Genomic DNA, 18,414 nt, shown 5'->3' on the forward strand with positions numbered 1-18,414 from the left:
GTATTGAAGTTTTACGCCTTGTTTTCATGGGGAGCTGCACACCCTGCATTGTGTTCAAAAAGATGTTTCAAAGGTTTACACTTCACCCGTTTGTTCACTTGTGTTTACATCGTTTGTAGAAGCTGCTGCTGATTAAATAGTTTCAACTTGTTGCACGAAAAGTGTTGTGTCCCACAACCTTCAATAGAATGCGGGGATGGGGCCACTGCATGTGATCATGCCATCTGCTCAGTACTTATTTGGAGTGTCGTTTGATTCACATGCCACTGATGACATTTCTGCCATGAGTGGCACTGCTTGCTAGCAGTGCATCTGCCGCACTGTCTCTATATAACTGTGCTATGCAGCATCTAGGTGCTATACGTGTGGATGAACACATTAATAAAGTGAGCCTGTGATTTAGCCTGTCTGGTATTTCAGCACTTGTGTACCGCAGCACTTGCGCCATACCAGGGCTACCAGATGCCATTAGCAGCATCCTGTAGCTTCGTTTGATCACAATTATCCACAAGCCGCTGTACTAGATGGATATTTTAAAGGCCAACAGATTCATGATAGAGTAGCTGCAAGAACTAGCACGAGCAGCACAGTAACATAGATATTGTTGGATGCAACAATGATGGCTGTGTTTGTCTGTTGTAGCTCTGTGCCATTAGGTGATGCTGCCATCACTTCCTGACATGCTTTTCGTAATCGTGTGATTTTCTAGCACCAAAGGACGTGCTAATAAACTAAACACTGTGCTTCCCAACTGGTACGCGTGCCGTGCTGCTGGTGGAGTGAACAGCTCAAAGGGATTTTTTCTGTACAAGCCCCGAGATATGTCACAATTGGCATATCAGTACATGTACAGTATTCATGCATTTGGTGAGTAACTTAAAGAGGATTAGTTGCTCAGTGTTTAAATGCACAGATCCAAGCAAAATAGCAAAATGTGCTGCATTGGCATTTACGAAGAACTCAATGGCGCGGTACCCAATCTTCGCTGATGAATCGGTGATTCCTGTTGTCATGCACCACCGACATTTAGGGGTCGTCATTGACCGCAACCTATCTTGGGCAAAATATGTGAATGTGCTATGGAATAAAGTAGTTCGGTTGTTTTGTACATTTTCTTCGTGTTATAGCAGGACTGAGATGGGGCCCTTCAGAGGAAAGTCTTTTGCAGTTGCACAAAGCATTGTTTATGAGCTATTTACGGTACAGCTCGCCTGTACTTTCCAGAATGCGTGCAATGTGCCTTCATACTTTGGAGAACCTTTAGGCAAGAGCACTGAGAGCATGCCTAGGCCTGCCACCGTGCACATCAACCTCTGGCACTATAGATGAGTCCCACACCTACGCTATACAGATTTACACATCTTGTAAGCCTCTTAGAGTGCACCTTTGACTGCTGACCTGACATGCACAGCACCTGATATCTTCGCTACAAGCGAACTGACCAGGCTGTACCTATTTGCAATGCTTTGATACGCATAGACATGCGATTACTTCTGACTTCGCACCTGCCGTAATCTCCAGAGTGCCTTCATGGACATTGACTAAACCACTGGTGTGCCTTCACATACATGTAATTTCATTAAGTCATGTATTTCTTACGTTTCCCTCAAGCAACTCACCTTACCACATTTGGCTGACCGATGCAGCGACTCTGTGCACATCTACACCGATAGATCCGTAAATTCGTCTGCCTCAGCTGCGGCCTTCGTGATCCCTCAACTCGATATTTCCTGGCAGTACAATTTAAATCACAGGTCATCTTCGACAGCCGTAAAACTTGTTGTACAGCAACCTATACAATTAGTCAATAGTCAAGTGCCGCGTAAGCGGTCGATACTGTCTGATACAAAATCAGCTCTTCAAGCTGTCAACTCTTGCTCAAGAAAAGGCCAACATTACACATTTGTGTTAGGAATCGTCCAAGCATTTGACTTAACCCACAAAAGTGGTCACTTGATTATATTCGAATGCGTTACTGGGCTCTGTGGCTTGGGCAGCAACAAACTGATAGTGAAGCAGGTAATGCAGGTGAAGTGACATCAACACATTGTTGAGATCGCTTATGCACGGCCACTTATTGGTCGCAACCAGGTCATCGGAACAAGCCTCTGTGGGAAACACCTTGATATGTCTTTTCATTTTCCGGCTAAAATCAGCTGTAGACATACTATGTACTGCACCGAAATAGTCTGGCCGTTGCCTTCACTCGACACTGTGCCCATCTAATCGGCCGTGCTGACAGCCCGAACTGTGAGCACTGCCAAGAGCGTGGAACATTAGCCCATATATATTGTTACATGATTTAGGCTGACTGAAACAGGGCATAGTGGGACATACCCAAGAAAGGTGCCTCAGACTGAGAGTGAAGAAGTGGACGTTGTTGTCCGTGAGCTGCGTTGAGGCTGTAGATTTTGGGACTGGCTATTTTATGTTACTCAAAGGAAGGTGCTAACTTCAATGTTGTCAGGCATCAGACGAACACCACTTAGTGAAAGTTGCATTTTGTGAGAATTGTGCGGCTCAAAATTGTCAAAAACTGCTACAAGGGCTGTCCTAGATTTTATAAAAAAACACTGGACTGGATACTAAGCTGAAGGGTACTATGCTAAGTGGCTACTGTATATATGCACTACCTCTTCCTGTCCCCATCTTCACTCTTCTTTTTTCCCCTTTCTCTGTGTAGAGTAGCAGGCTAGGGTGCACTAGCTTAGGCTGATCTCTCAGTCTTCTCATAAATTATTTGTCTCTCTCAACCTGTCTTTCTTGAAGTTTTCACACACAGTGCCATGTAGCATATGGCACATATACTCATGAAATCCTTCCTGGCTTCTGTTATGGCAGATTATTCAAAAGTATCTGAAGAACTTCAGAATTATTGACAGTGATAATTCATGCAATCATCATCACCTTGATGTCAGACATCGCCTCCTCGTGAAAGAAGCCTAGGGCATTCGAGGTACAAATTTTTCTTATCTGTGAACAGCACAAAAGTGTGCAAACGTGCATCTCCTGTTTCGATGGAAAAAGGCACCTCGCCATATTCAGAGCTACCGGCCATCTGTGAACTGACATCTGCCTCGAGATACTGATCTGCGGTCTTTCTTGGGCAGCTGAAATAGTGCATATTACATTTCACGAACTGTCATCCCTATCAGCCATTGGGCAACAATTTTGAAGCCTGCACACTAGTTCCTTTGAAGTACCATTGCAGTTCTTGTAAGAAACAAAGAGGCAGGTGTTGTTGATACATACTTAGTAGGCTTGTGCAAATATTTGAATGAATATGAATGTACTCAAATTCACTTTGATTTGAAATTATCAGAAATTTCAAAGTATTCAAAATGAATGCATGAATGTAGAGAATTAGGCTGCCCGTGGCCCCTTGTAAAGATGGTTTCACTGTAGTGGACTGTTGTTGCACCGTGAATTTTTCCGGAAAAAATGCACACCGCTGCAAAACCCCACTTCAAGATTAAATGAACAAATTACCCTCGCATCGATTCGTTTTTCTTAACTGTAAAGGGTTCTTATACCGGCTTATATGCTCCAGGTATAGTAAATTCTAAAAAAACATACTTTACAGGTTTTCCTAACATTCTCCCTAAAGTAAAATCCTGCTACTATTTGGTTTAAAAGAAAGTGCTTCCACTTTCTTTTAAACCAAAGCGAATGATGTTAGAACATTCTTTGTATCAATCTAAAAATATATTGTGCTGGTTGGTGAGGTTTTAACAAATATGCTCACTTTTCCTTATAATTATACGTACTATTCAAACTCGATTCGAAATTATTCGAACCAAATCACTATTCGCTTGGAACTATTTGCAGAAGCCTAGTTATTTTATACCTCTTTCACTCTCTGGGCTGTCCTTTTGCAATTTTGCAGATGCCATTTCTTATGCTATTCTTTTTTGCACACCATCAAGGATCTGATGTGCTCTTCGTGTATTATGATTGAGATCTTGGTGAGCTGTAAGTGTAATCAAGCGAATTGAGCTCTATTTTCGGGAATTTGTGCTGTGTTAAAAAGAAAAGAAAGTGGATACTAGCAGAAGTGCCATTCAAATGGCAGACATCACATCCACACTAGTCCTGTGTATGTATAGGAGGGTTGCAAGTGATGTCATTCGCTTGGGCTTCTAGCGGCATCTACGATTATCTCTGTGGTCCGTGGCGGAGTAAGTGTTCTCTGGCGGCGCCATTCATCGGTTCTGTCGAAATGACGAACGGTGATGGGAGGCTGTATGTGTGACAGTGAACATGACATTGCTGTGTGTACAACAGAATGCGGTTGATTGCCTACGTGAAAACCATAAAAGATAGATGCGCTGCTGTTCCGACGCTGGTGCCACTTCTTACCCCGCCCCCGTACAACCCTCCTGTACAGTTACATGTCATACCCCTCTCCATCCTTGCTTAATTGTGCTCTCTGGTGTTTCACTTATGAGTAGGAAGCTATCTTGATTCCGGATACTGCTGAGAAACGCAATTTTAGCAAGTAGCTGTTAGATAGCATTGGTATAAATGGTCAGTACATGTATGATACTGTAGACTAATCTCCAACTAGTACATATTACTTCTTCATATTTTCTGTCTTTCAATCTCTTTCTTGCTGCAGCACACTATTTATGTTATAGAAAGAGGATTAATACAACAGCAGTCGAACGGTCTTGCGCAGTTGCTAATCTTAGTTGCCGAAAGCCGGCAAGGAGTCCAGATGACTTTAGTAACGTCTCGCAGCTTGCACAGTCCTTTTTCAAATGTCATTTTAATACATGGCACTAAGCACAGTCATCTGCAGAGATAAGCCTATGTCTGTGTCTTCTAATGTACAGCCAACTGTAAAATATTAAGTCTTATGAAACGTGAGAAAAAGCCCTATGTTTCCTCAATCTAGCAGTGGTACCTATCCTAGCGTGGCAATGATGGCTATCCTTTTTATGTCACATTCTTATCGTAGCAGGACAATTTTCATCTACGTTGGTACATCTAGAAATTCCTTTTACCCGCATCTGTTACACGAGAATGCACCTGTGTTTTGTCTTGTGTCAGCTGTAGTTTGCACAAACTGTATTGGCTGCCCACTTAATTCACCCTTCACCTGGGAATGTGCCACTGTGTGCGAGGATGGCTGCAATGAGGGGGCTAACCTGAATTGCATACAGCAAGCTGCGGCACGTAAAACAGCTGTTCCAAACTTAACCAACAATGCTTTGTGCCATTCAGCACCTGATCAACCCTTTGTGGGTCCATCAATATTTTTTGCATGATAACAGAAATCATGCCTGTGGAATGCCTGAATAGTGTGCTTAGAAGCAGTGTCAAGCAAGTTTCACCAAAATATAACTAGTAGTTTATGAGAAAAATGTGGGGCGTATGTGTTTCATTGACCCATAAAAAGAGAGGGCAACACCTGTCTCATGAGGACATTAAGCTGCCATTCTTTTGCCAAATTTAAGGCACGATGCAAGTTGTACAGAGGGACACTTCAAAAACTGTGCAAAGAAAAATTTGTGGTGTACCTTATTTCTAGATCTATGCCTCATGCCTGTTGCGTTCAGCCCAATGGCTCTGTCTGAGGTCTTTGCATACATCAACCGTTTTAACTTCTTTCTGTCTTTTTGGTTGGTTTGGATAAGGACAAACACCTCAGTTACGCCTGATTGTCTGCCCATATATAATATGGTAATCGTTAATCATGACAATTAAGCCACATCGATGTGATGTCACTGAATGCACTGAATACTGTAAGAGTATGTTTACAACTGCTGCATCAGATTTGTGAACACTATTCAGGCCAGAGATATTTGTTTTTCTCATAGATATTGTGCATTTGTCTTCTATTTCAATTCCTGGCTGTCTAAAGCATCAATTTCGTTATTCTTTTCCTTTGACCCTCAATTTTAGAAACAGCATTTTAGTGGCTACTTTTGTTCTAATTGCCACTGCTATCGTGGTAAAAAAGAATAAAAAAGAACTCGGGGGTCCTACTTCATAAAAAAGTGCTGATTTAAACACAATAATACCTTTCTCACTTGAAGAAAACAGCTGAGCATGCACATTATGTAGGGGATTGCTTCATCTTTTGTCAAGTGCACTTACAACATGATTTTTGGTCAATATACTGCTCCAATTTCGAAAGAAAATCCGCAGTTACATGCTAAAATTACTTCAAGATCCAGAAAAGGAGAAGATACCATAAATCTAGAACTTTAGATATCTTGCACACAATGCTACACTGCGTTTACAAAAACATTCAACAGCACAACGCGTATTCAAAAATGAACGTATCACCAATACCATGCATCGCAAATGCGCCAAATATATATATTTTTGGTTTCTTAAATGTTCCTGATACCATGACTGCACCGGAAAAACATTAAATGAGTTGATAGCAACACAAAGCAGCAGAGAAAGCTTCTACTCGTATGCTTTTACCGAAGTGGGACACATTCGTCCCATTAACCCTCAAAGGGCTAAAAGACATGTAAACTAGTTTTCTTGTAATTCTGCCTGAATTGTAAAGCTGAAATAAATTACACGACTACTTTGTTGTACAGCATCGATTGCGCCTTTATTTTACACGCCCCAGCGAGTGCCGAGGGGCATATTAGAAAAAGAAAAAAAAAAAGAGGCTTAAGTGTGTCCTGCAAACCAAATAGGAATACGGCCAGAACTTCTCGGCCCAAATTCACAATAACACTATCACGACAATCATTTGCAAGGCCGGTCATGATGTGGTACAAATATGGCATATTGTTCACGTAGGGCACACCACCGCCTCCTGGCACATTAGCGGCACACATATAGACTAATGAATTAATTGTAGCGAGTTAGGGCTCCCAGGTGTTCTGTGGGGCTCCTCGATGCGCGCGCATCGAGTGAACAATGGAGCATACAGTTTCCCACAATACTTACTAGAGGGAACACTGGCGCTAGTGTCTATGGGAGCTGCAACGCACGGCGCTTCAGCGAGCATGGGAATGATGGGTAGTACTACTATTCTGGTACACTGTAGGTAGTACTAGAGGTGCGCGCCGAGTCAATTTCGACCGGCGGCGGCGTGGGTGTCGTCCAGAGTCGGCGGTGGCAGCGGCGTCGGCGCACGCCGGTTATTTCATCAGCGGCGGCGCGCGGCCACTTTTCATCGGCGGCGGCGGCAACGGCGGCGCGGAAACCGAAACTAAAAATTCAAAAGGTTCTTCTGCCACAGGTTACTGAATTAGTTAAAATTCAGGGATTTTCATCGAAATAACACTAATGACACTACACAGATGTGTCGACATCACGATGAATGCAAAGCGTTTTGTAAAATAGTTTTTATTTCGCTTTCATAATAAAATACGCGTATTTCAATATATGTCCATGTTCTACCACGAATGTGCAGCACTTTGCTTGTTTTTTTATTTAAGATGCAGCAGTTTGTTTCTGTTGTTGGCTACGTCATACTTCATGAAACCTTCTTTCATTGAACATTGAGCAAGCACCAACGCACGTCACTCAGTTCGCTTTTTCCGAATCATCTCACTTTTACTCTGTACGCTGCACACACACACACAAAAAAAGAAGCACCTCTGCTACGAGTTTTCTTATTGCGATTGCAGAAAACCGCTCTTTTGAGTATCTGTCATGCCTTGAATGTTACTTTCCTTCAAACGAATCGAAATACCTACTTTTCACAATATGAGAATGTTTTATGTAGCGGTATAAGATGCGGAATAAAACAAATCTGTGCATTTAGTCAACTAGTCCTCACCGCAGCGTTCAATGAATGAAGTGTAGACATGGGCGTGGGCGAGGCGGGTGGTGCAAAAGGGCACTTGAGATCCCTTCAAGCCGCACCAGCACTTGCTACCCACTCCTAGCGACACCAACACGACCCCCTCCCTCAGCCATGATGCAAGTTGAAAAAAGGGTTTGCTTAACCCCAAAACAAAAACCTGTCGATGACCATATGTGCAGATGAGAGCAAATGCAATATTTGCTCAGATACACAGTCCACACTGGTCACGACCTTGAGGGCCGTTGACCACGCCTGCAGAGAACGTTGACTCCCGACCCCTTTGTGCTCGGTCAGGGGAGGGGAACACCCCTTGCAAGTGGGCCCCATTAAAATTTCTCTTAAAAACGTCACAAATAAGAATGCTTGATAAGTATGTATAAAACATTCAACTTTTAATGCTTTTTTGTAACGTGTACACGTGCTCAATACCCATCAGGTGTATGAGACAATGAAAATCGCAACTGCCACTCTCGACTGGTTCCGGAAAAGACTCAATAGAAGAATGCAATTACGAGTGATGGGAACCTACGTTAGTTTGTCAATTTGATTTCTAGGCATGATTTGAATTCTTATATAAACAAAAATAAAACCTGCAAAATATTAAAACAAAATGGCTGCTATTGCAAGATGTGTGTCCCCCTTCGTGATTTTTCTAGACTTACGCGTCCGCAAGCCACATCTGCTGTCACAAACTTGCAAGTGCCCCCCCTCCTCCCCACGACGTCTCCCAATACCCCCTCCCCAATAAAAAGGCACCAATGTAGGCCTCCGTGATTGCCTTCTGGCGCACCGTGGGCCATTTCGGTTGCTAGGACGAACAGTACCGATTTCGACATGCTCTATTGAAGGTGCTGAAGGATCAAGAAAAGGCCGATTGTTGTAAATTTCTTGAGAGTTCAATGATAGCTTCTTTGTGAATACCGTAGATTATTGAACCTCACTATGCGTATAATGCTCCAAGGAAAAAAAAATGGTTTCGCCTTGTGTCACTGCAGAGCCAGAAGCCATCACATGGGCAGGCGTCATTAAGCCTCTATATAACATTGCTAAGGTTCAGCACATTTGTACAAATAATTCTCGTTAATTGAACATTGAGTATAATCCTTGCTTGGTTTAGTATGTGTGAAACATAAATTTGAAATTTAAAAATTCTCATTGTGGGTTTCTGCGGCAAAGACACATTGATTAAAACTGATGATTACGGAGCTACAGCAGAGGTAACATTCGTTATGTTTTTTTTGTTACGGTAATGGTAATGCGTTACCTTTTTTATGTATATATATATATATATATATATATATATATATATATATATATATATATATATATATATATATATATATATATATATATATATATATATATATATAACATGAAGCCGTGAAACGTTCCCTTTCTTTTATTACAGTAACGAGTAACGTATTTAGTTACTTACTGTAACGGATACAACCCTAAATATATAGACTTACAGGAGTGATGTCGGCCCACACCGTCAGTTGTGGTTGCGGTCTATAGGCTGGCTGTACACATTACATAGATATATTCCTTTCATCTAGCACGTGATAGTGAAGATTTGCTCGACCATTGATGATCTCGACCTTTGAGGAATACACAACAGCTTCTTAATAATATGCATATCATCCAACAGAAGCGTGCACTTCGTTTCGTTAAAGTTTACAGTCAAGGTGAGTGCTGTCGTCACGCCGTATGTTTCAGGTAGAAACTTAGCCTACTCAAAATACCCAAAGATGTCGATCCACCTTGCAACGCGTGGCCACCCACTGACACTTCTGTATGAAAATAGCATCCACAGTGGAGCATGTCGCATATGCTGAAATTTTATCGTAACGTTATTATACTGCCACTTCGCTTGTATTTTTATGTCACTGCCTAGCGCAAAGGAACCGCCATTGTGGTTCAGTAGCTAAGGTACTCGGCTGCCGACCTTCAGGTCGCGCGATCGAATCCCGCCTGTGGCGGCTGCATTTTCGATAGAGGCGAAAATGCTGTAGGCCCATGTGTTCAGATTTGGGTGCATGTTAAAGAACCCCAGGTTGTCATAATTTCTGGAGTCCTCCACTTCGGCATCTCTCATAATCATATGGTGGTTTTGAAACGTTAAACACCACATATTAATCAATTGCCTTGTGCAAAGCACGCTTGGCTGTCTGCGAAAATTCTAGATCATTTTAGAATCTTCTGATAAGCTTGAGACACCTACAATACTGATGATGTTCGATGCCACAGGTATATATAGCGACGTACCTTCACGCAGATCATAGTACCGACGACCAATGCTCTAATTACCGCTATCTGCGTAAAGCGTGAATTTCTAGTACTTTGTGCTTTTCTAGGCACACGTTCACGAAATAAAAAGTGTCGTCTTGAGGAACCCAAGTACCATATTCTTTGCCGTCGCAACCACGTGGCAATATGGTGAGATGAGAATGGTGAAATGATTGATACAAAACAGTGAGATGGGGCGTAAGTACACGGCCAAGTTTTATTTAAGATGCATATACCACAAGCTATCTTCTTCTATAGAACCAATATAATGCGGATTTGTTAAATTACTGTGAAGTTGAATGTCAAGAAAGGAAGAACACGAACTTGGAAAGAGACAGTGGAGACGAAAAGTGATAGGTATCGACGTAAAGTTTGATCGGTCATTCCACGCCGAACGTCCAAGGCGTTTTGGTGACTACCTCAGGTGTATTCGAAAAATGTCGGGCTGATTTACTCCATGAAAGCAGTCTATTGCGAAAATGTTTTGCAGAGAAAAATGGTTTTGATCATTTATATATGTGACTAAAATACCGGCTATAGGCTGGGCCCTATATCGAGTCCTAAGATAAAAGCACATTTACTGAGCGAGTCTATATAGGCTCCATTTATTTTGCCAACCTATGGTTCCGAATATTTAAAACCTCCTACTATGGCGTGCCTTGTTGTCGTATTGACGTTCCGGCTTCTAAAGCCGAAACATTTATTTTTCAAATGATAAAACTGTTCATATCTCCACCTCCCCGGAACTCATTCTAGGTCCTTTGATAAACACCAGTCATCTATCTTTAAAAAATGCTTGGATATCAACTATTCATAACTCTCATTTAAGGATGTGGAAATGAAATGACCTTCACTAAATGACCGATGAGGTGAAATATTAACATTTGCGTGCTTGTGTGCGTGTGCCTGTAGATGTTAAGATCGGCCTCCCTGGCTGGGCGCCGCTTGGACGCGGGGGATGATTGCAGCTAAGCGTACCCTGATTTGTTCCGGGTCAACGCTCTCGAGGTGCGCCCAAAGTGGGGACAACACAAAAGTCATACTTCGAATTCTTTAGGGCTGTTGGCTCCCCTCGTCAAAAACTCTTTGGACACGCCTGACTGACTGACGGCCTAGGAAGAGCTGTTTGAAATCGAGGCTGCTTGATTTGTTCGACATGCCACGAGACGCGCTTGGGATCCGTCGTCAGGTATGTTTCCCACACTCTGTGATGCTTGGAAGTCTTCCATTCCCTCAAGCCCTAGCCTGCCTAGCACTGCAGACCCTATTCTGCACGTGCGATCCAATGTTATTGCACTGTGCTGTGTTGTGCGTATTATTGCACTGTGACCTACGTTGTGTTTCTCTCTCACCGTGTGGCGAACTGAACGTGCATTCTCTCTCTTTCCTGGGTTGAAAAGAAGGCAGTATTTGACTTTTTCTCGCTTTCTCCCTCTCTCATTCTTTTATCCTTATTCGCTGCGCCCTGCGCTCCTTGCTGGGCTGCAGAAATTAGGCGCCTTCTTCTAACCACTACCCCCCCCCCCGCCCCCAGTTCGGCGGACGGAGATGAAGACGACAATAGACCTCTACCGGGGTACGTCACCGCGTGACGTCACCGGTGCACGTGCAAGGCGGTGGTTGGCAAAACACTCCTGCCGGTGCCTGTGTGGGTGCAGTCGCTCGGTGCTTGGGGCAATTTTTTCTTCCTTTTGAAAGCGTAATCTTCATCTCACAGTGGCAACATTAGCTGTGTCAGAGAACATCTAGGTGTGTGATAAAGTGCGTGATGAAATGTTCGCTACGCTGGCCGGCTGGCTGTTTATCTACGAGAAGTGAACACACGTGGCGGACTGTGCGAGGAACAGCGGCATCTTCTTTGAAAATGTGCAGTGTTGACGGTGGCGTGTTATAGTGTGCGTTAAAAGGCATCGACAATATTGGTTCATCTTTACAGACGGTAAAATTGGGAATATTGTGCATGGTGTGTGCAGTGTGAATAATGCGATGCGTCCTGTTTGCGAAAACACTGGTATTCGTTGTGGGCCGGTTTCAGTATCAGATTGTCGATATAACTTTACGATCTGACATTTTAGTCAAGGTAAAAATGCATTTGACGCGATTATCCGCGAGTGGGTACATCTCAACGTATGCGTGGCTTGCAGAAAAATAAAAGTACATGATCTCCTGGTGATATATACGACTACGCATAAGCTATAAGCATGTTGTAGCGTTGCCGAATCTGCATATATGCTTCACCACGGCTATAACTCGTAATATCGGATACCTGATATGTGTTAATGGAAACAGCGAAAATTTTGGTTCCTCATCCACTTTGTACTTTTACGACTCGATCCTTATGAAGTGAAAATGCGCGTTAGAAGTTTGTGTATCAGGCCTAAAGGAGCGATAGGTACGAAAACACGTTATAGGTGTCAAATGCAGCAAGATAACTGCGCCAGATAATATTATATATAATATCAAGATGTCGGGTTTTACATAACATGAATTTTTACTAGGTTATTGAGAAACGCAGCGGCAGAACTTCACTTTGATTTTCACGAGGATATGTTAACCTCAGTCTAACCAACGGAAAGAAGTGGTGTTTTTTTCATTCATCTCCGATGAGACTTTTGGGCAATGAGTGAGAATCTTATCCGTGACTTTGCGCACAGCAGCTCAAAACCATGCTGCCGCCAATGCTGTACCTCGTATTGCACATGCCACGATGGAAATAGAGTAAGTTTACAGCCATGCCATGCAAATATTTCTCAAAGAGCCAGTAATCGTGTACATTGAAAAGGTTCGCTTTCAAAAAAGATCAGATTTTTTTTATGGCTGTCATCTACGTGGGTGAAGCCCACTGCATGTTAGTCGCGTCTCTCAGTACTCTAAACAGTTTCTCCGTCCATCCAACTGCGATGAGCAAATTTCCACACTATGGGCAGTAACCCTTCAGTGACCCCCTTCTTTCAGAAGCTGTAACTTTAAAACATAGCAATGTAAAAATTTCTGTCGAAAGAATGCAGACAAGCAGCTCTGCTATGCACAAAGATGCCACCCGAGGAACTTTCTTGCCAACCAGCACCTGTTTCGAGAGAGGGTGTAGGGGGCGGGGTGCCCGCAGTGACGTCACACTGTTTACAAAAAGGGAGAGGTCTATTCCTTTGGACTGCCCTGAACTGAATGGACATGCAGTCTGTCAGTTTACAGTGATCTGCACGGTGGCTTTTCTGTAAGGTTTGTTTTTCAACCAAAAACTCTCGTTCACAGACTGCTTTTCTTTCTCATTTTGAGCCCGCGAGTACAACAAAATGTCACCTCTCCAAATTCTAGCGAAGGCACGCGAGTACAACAAGATCTCAAAAAGGGGAATGGCAAAAATGAAATGAGCGAGAAAAGCAGTCTGTGAACGAGAGTTTTGAAAAACTAACCTTACAGAAAAGCTGCCTTGCAGATTATTGCAAACTGTCCATTGTTTTCTCCTGCAGAGAATTTTAGGAAGACCAGGGCTTAAAACGCGAGCACAGAGACGCTTTGATACAGCTCTCAGAAGCTCCCATCAAGCTTCCACGATGCCACAATCAACACATAGTATTACGCTACCTTTAGTGTGTAAATAGTGTATATAAACGTTCCTCTTATCAGCCCCGGCTACTCTGCTCGACTTCTACCCGAGACTTGGCTAGCTCCTTCGAATACATCACGAGCAAGCGAAAGGGCACGGAGTTGTAGAGGCGAAAATGTGCAACATCACATCGCTTTTATTACGTGACATATTCGTTCTCCGCTGCATTCCCCCGCTCGTGTCCGCAGATAACGTTCCAGTTTTTATAGCGAAGACACACCGTTGATAGCGGTCACGTCATTGAATATCGATTAAACAGCGCTTGCATTATTTATTTGCAAATTACTTCACCATAAAGTATGGTGAAGTAATTTATTACTTGGCCACCTGAGGAGCTTTCTAACTTTACTTACTGTTTATCAAGACCTGAATATAATGTTAAGATTTATTTTGTTGATTCTGAGCATTACCTTCGCAACAGAAGTACATCACCACTGCCCGCAACAATTATTATTCATCTTTCCCAGTGCCTGTGGGTCTGTTGAAATTACGTGATGAAAATATGTTTGCTGGACTACGTCATATATGACATGCCGCTTAAGTGTCTGTCTCCGCATTATTGACGAATCCAGCCGTCTCTTGTAAACTTTCTGCTGGCAAGTTCTTAAAATTTTATTTTGTTATTTTTAAAACTGGTGGCCTCAGACAAGCTTAATACGCCTCTGCTCACCACTGGATAGCGTTGTTACGCGCGGCGCCTGGGCTGACGGGGGAGATAGGCGTTCTTTGTTCATCAAACAAGTCACCAAAGGGCTGCCAGCCTGCTGTCCGCCGTGTTTTGTCTATCTTAGCCGGGAAGTGAGGTGGCATTCCGACACCATAAAAGACGTTCGACGAGACGACCACAATGGTTTCTTGGCGTCACAGGTCCAATGTGGTGACCACGCCCCAATCAAAGACGTTGACTTGAGCCAGTGTGAGCGGCACCGTCAGAAATGGTGTGTGTGTCCCGTGATGCAACAGCACATTCTGGACCCATTACCTGATTTAGTCAAAACGCACACTTTATAATGAGCCACCCAGCTCATTCGCAAGAGATCTCTCACCCTGTCTGTACAGAACGTAATAAATCCTCTGTTAAGTTTGCCATCCTACTCCTGAGTGCACATGCGTTTTCTTTTCTGTCTCTCTACACGCCCTTTCTTGCCCCTATTTCTCAACTCTCGGTGCTAGGCAGCAAACCGGATGCCAAGATATGGTTAATCCCCCAGCCTTCCTTTCTCTCTCTTGCCATCTTACTGCCTTGGCATCTTCATCCCGGGTATCCAATGTCTTAAAAGGCTGGTACAAACAGACAAGTTAAAAAATAAAGCAGATGGTGAATATTTTCTGCAGCATGTTCAGACGCTGCGTATAAGTGGTCATCCTCGAAAATTATCAACTTTAACACCGCGGACAGGTGCTGATATACCCTGAGTAGGTTCGAGCATGTATTATGCCTCGACGCTTTTAATCTTCATTAAACTTCTCCCTTTTGATTTCATCCTTCGGGGTTTTGTGTAGTTCTTCATCTAACGCCTAACCTCCATATCCTTCCTTATTTATTCCTCCTCCTCCCTTCATCTAACGCGCTGCATTCGTGCTTCACTGCTACCACTTCATTTCTTCTTTATGTACGCCCTGTTTCGGGCACAATTATAGGCTGCCATCTTGGACTGATAATGATGCCGTTTTTCATCCGTATGAATATTCGAATTGTGCTATGGCGAACTCGCACGCATCAAAACGCTGGGCCATTACATTCAACGTCGTATCACCATAATCATAGCTAATTACGACACAAAAAACAGATAAATTGCTTCTAAGCCTAAGATGGCCTTACCCGCCTTACCCTCCCATACAAATTTTGGTTTACGCCAAGTTAAGGGAGTGATCGCGAGAGCGCACAGGCCTAAGTGGAGTAGATAGATAGATAGATAGATAGATAGATAGATAGATAGATAGATAGATAGATAGATAGATAGATAGATAGATAGATAGATAGATAGATAGATAGATAGATAGATAGATAGATAGATAGATAGATAGATAGATAGATAGATAGATAGATAGATAGATAGATAGACGGACGGACGGATGGACAGACGGACAGACAGACGGACGGACAGACAGAGGGACGGATGGGCGGACAGACAGAGGGATGGATGGACGGACAGACAGAGGGACGGACAGACAGAGGGACGGATGCACGGACAGACAGACAGACAGAGGGACGGACAGACAGAGGTACGGATGGATGGACAGATGGTCAGACAGATGGACGGATGGATGGACAGATGGTCAGACAGATGGACGGACAGGCAGATGTACAGATGGTTGGACAGAAGGACAGACAGACAGACAGACAGACAGACAGACAGACAGACAGACAGACAGATAGAGAGATAGATAGATAGATAGATAGATAGATAGATAGATAGATAGATAGATAGATAGATAGATAGATAGATAGATAGATAGATAGATGTTCAAAGTGGTTGTAGTACGCAAAGAAATTAATTTTAAAAACCATTGACAGTATAACCACCAGAGTTATTTTTTTAAAATGTGCTTTGTTCTTGAGAGCAAGAATTATCACAAAAGACCCTAAAACCTTTACCTCTTAGCCTGCATTCCAATAGGATTCGAGTGAAAACAACGAATGATAACATGCCAATGAATAATCTGACACTCGCCGCATATGATACTCAAAACGTTGTTGGAAAGCGAGTCCGACGTTGACATGGGAGAAAAACTGCGTGAATAAAATTCGAAAGGGTATTTTCAATTTTTTAGATAAATATTAATATTTGAAATTTTGCCTAAGCGGCGATTTCATTCCCGACATCGTTCACCCTATTCCGAAAAGATAGTTCGGTAGTGTCACTCTCAGAGTGCTTTTCTCACATGACAACCTTCGGATTCAGCCTTTTGTCTGCCCTCTTGATCCTACTTTTTCATTCAGGAAACCGTGCTGGATCCGTTAGTGCAGGGAACAAGACACCTTTTTCTTGTTCGACCGATAACTTCTTTGACACAGTGGCCCAATACACGTCCTTTCTTTGCATTGCCGCTTAGCTTTTAACATCTCAGGATGTTGCAGTGTACATATGGCGCCGTCGAACTTCACATGAAATCAGATGACAACTGTCACACACGGATTTTAAACGTGGCGAGACTCCGGCAGCAACAGGACGAGAGAAATTTCGCGCGTTCGTGCACCCTCTCGACACGCAGCGCCGCTTGTGGCATCAGAGTGCAGTCATCACATGCGTGGCCACCCTCTCTTGTACTATGGTGGCTAGAGGGGGGAAGTGTGACGGGCGCTGTATCCCCGCCATGGGAGAGGGATGCGCGGAACGCAATGAAAGTTCTGGCCGCCGCAAGGGGCGCTGGTGTAGTAGTAGGTGCTCGCCACGCTCTCTTGAGCACTGGGAGGCCGTGTTGACCAGCTCAGACCCAGTCGTCCAGTTAAGGGTCGTGGAGTGGGCCACACAGGTCGCCGCCAACCTTGGGTTGATGGCCATCTAACACGGAATCATCCTCAGTTGCTTTCTGACGAAATAAAGTTTTACCATCCATCCATCGCCACGCTTGCTTTGGCACGCTCGTTCTCTCTGTGCTGTGCCGGTCACCTTGTTCGGATGCTACGCGCTCGCTGTCGTTTGTTTACCCATGTGTTCTGCGAACCATGCCGTCAAGTCGTGCAAGTACATGCTTCGTCCCTGGCTGTAAAGGCGGGTATAGATCGTGCTCGGAGAAGCTTTCCGTCTTTAAAGCCCCGAAGGATCTCTCGAGGCGAGAGCAATGGGCTCGAAATATTAAGCGGGCTGACAAAGAGCTGACGAGAGACAGTGTCGTTTGCGAGCGGCATTTCGACGCCAGTTTCATCGAAAGGACATACCGCCACATTATAAACGGTGAGGTTGTCGAGATACCCCGCGATTGTCCGCGTTTATCAGAAGATGCGGTGCCTACGCTGTTCCCAGACGCACCGAAGTACTTTACCAAAAAAGCGCCCGTGAAAAGAAAGGACAGAAATATATGTGAGCAGCGCGGACCTGCTAAAAAACGGCAAAAGCCGAACTCTGTCAACAGGCAAGAGCCCGAAGCACACGTGCAGCAGCAGGAGCACGAGGATCCCAATGTTCTTCCCGAGGTGGAGACATCTGATGCAGTTCACGCCGACGCCGAAGTTCAAAGGGTGTGCGGCAACCTCCGTCTACCCAACGAAACATGGAACAAGTTAACGTTTTGCAGTGAACGTGATTCTGCGTTATACGGCGTTTGTGAGCTCGAGGGCGAGCAGGTGGACCACATTTTGCTGCCCAAGTTTGTGAAATTCAAAGCTAATAGCAGCCAACAGAACTCATTGTGTTGCTTTGTATAATTGAGGGGCAAACTGCATTCACAGTGTACCGTCTCCTCGCCGGAAGAAGCGCAGTCGGTGCTCGACAGCACACATGCACTTGCATTGTGTCAAGGCTGCGGCATGAGACCGGAAAAGCAAGGACAGTATGTATTGTTTGCTGGGAATTACTTTTCTGCCAAGTGTACTTATGTGTGTGAGAGTGGCTCCTGCATACACTGCAAATACCTCAGAAAACTGGTGCAAAACCAAATGTCGCGAAAGCGGCGTAGCGGGGGCATGTACAAACGTCAGAAGAAGCTCGCTAACACACGCCGCAGCTTGCGTACTGCTCAGAAGAAGCTGCTGAATGCAGAACGCGAATTAGCAGCGATGCGGCAGGCAAATCAA

Source organism: Rhipicephalus microplus, chromosome 5 (genome assembly GCF_043290135.1).
Source record: "Rhipicephalus microplus isolate Deutch F79 chromosome 5, USDA_Rmic, whole genome shotgun sequence".
Classification (NCBI taxonomy): Eukaryota; Metazoa; Arthropoda; class Arachnida; order Ixodida; family Ixodidae; genus Rhipicephalus; species Rhipicephalus microplus.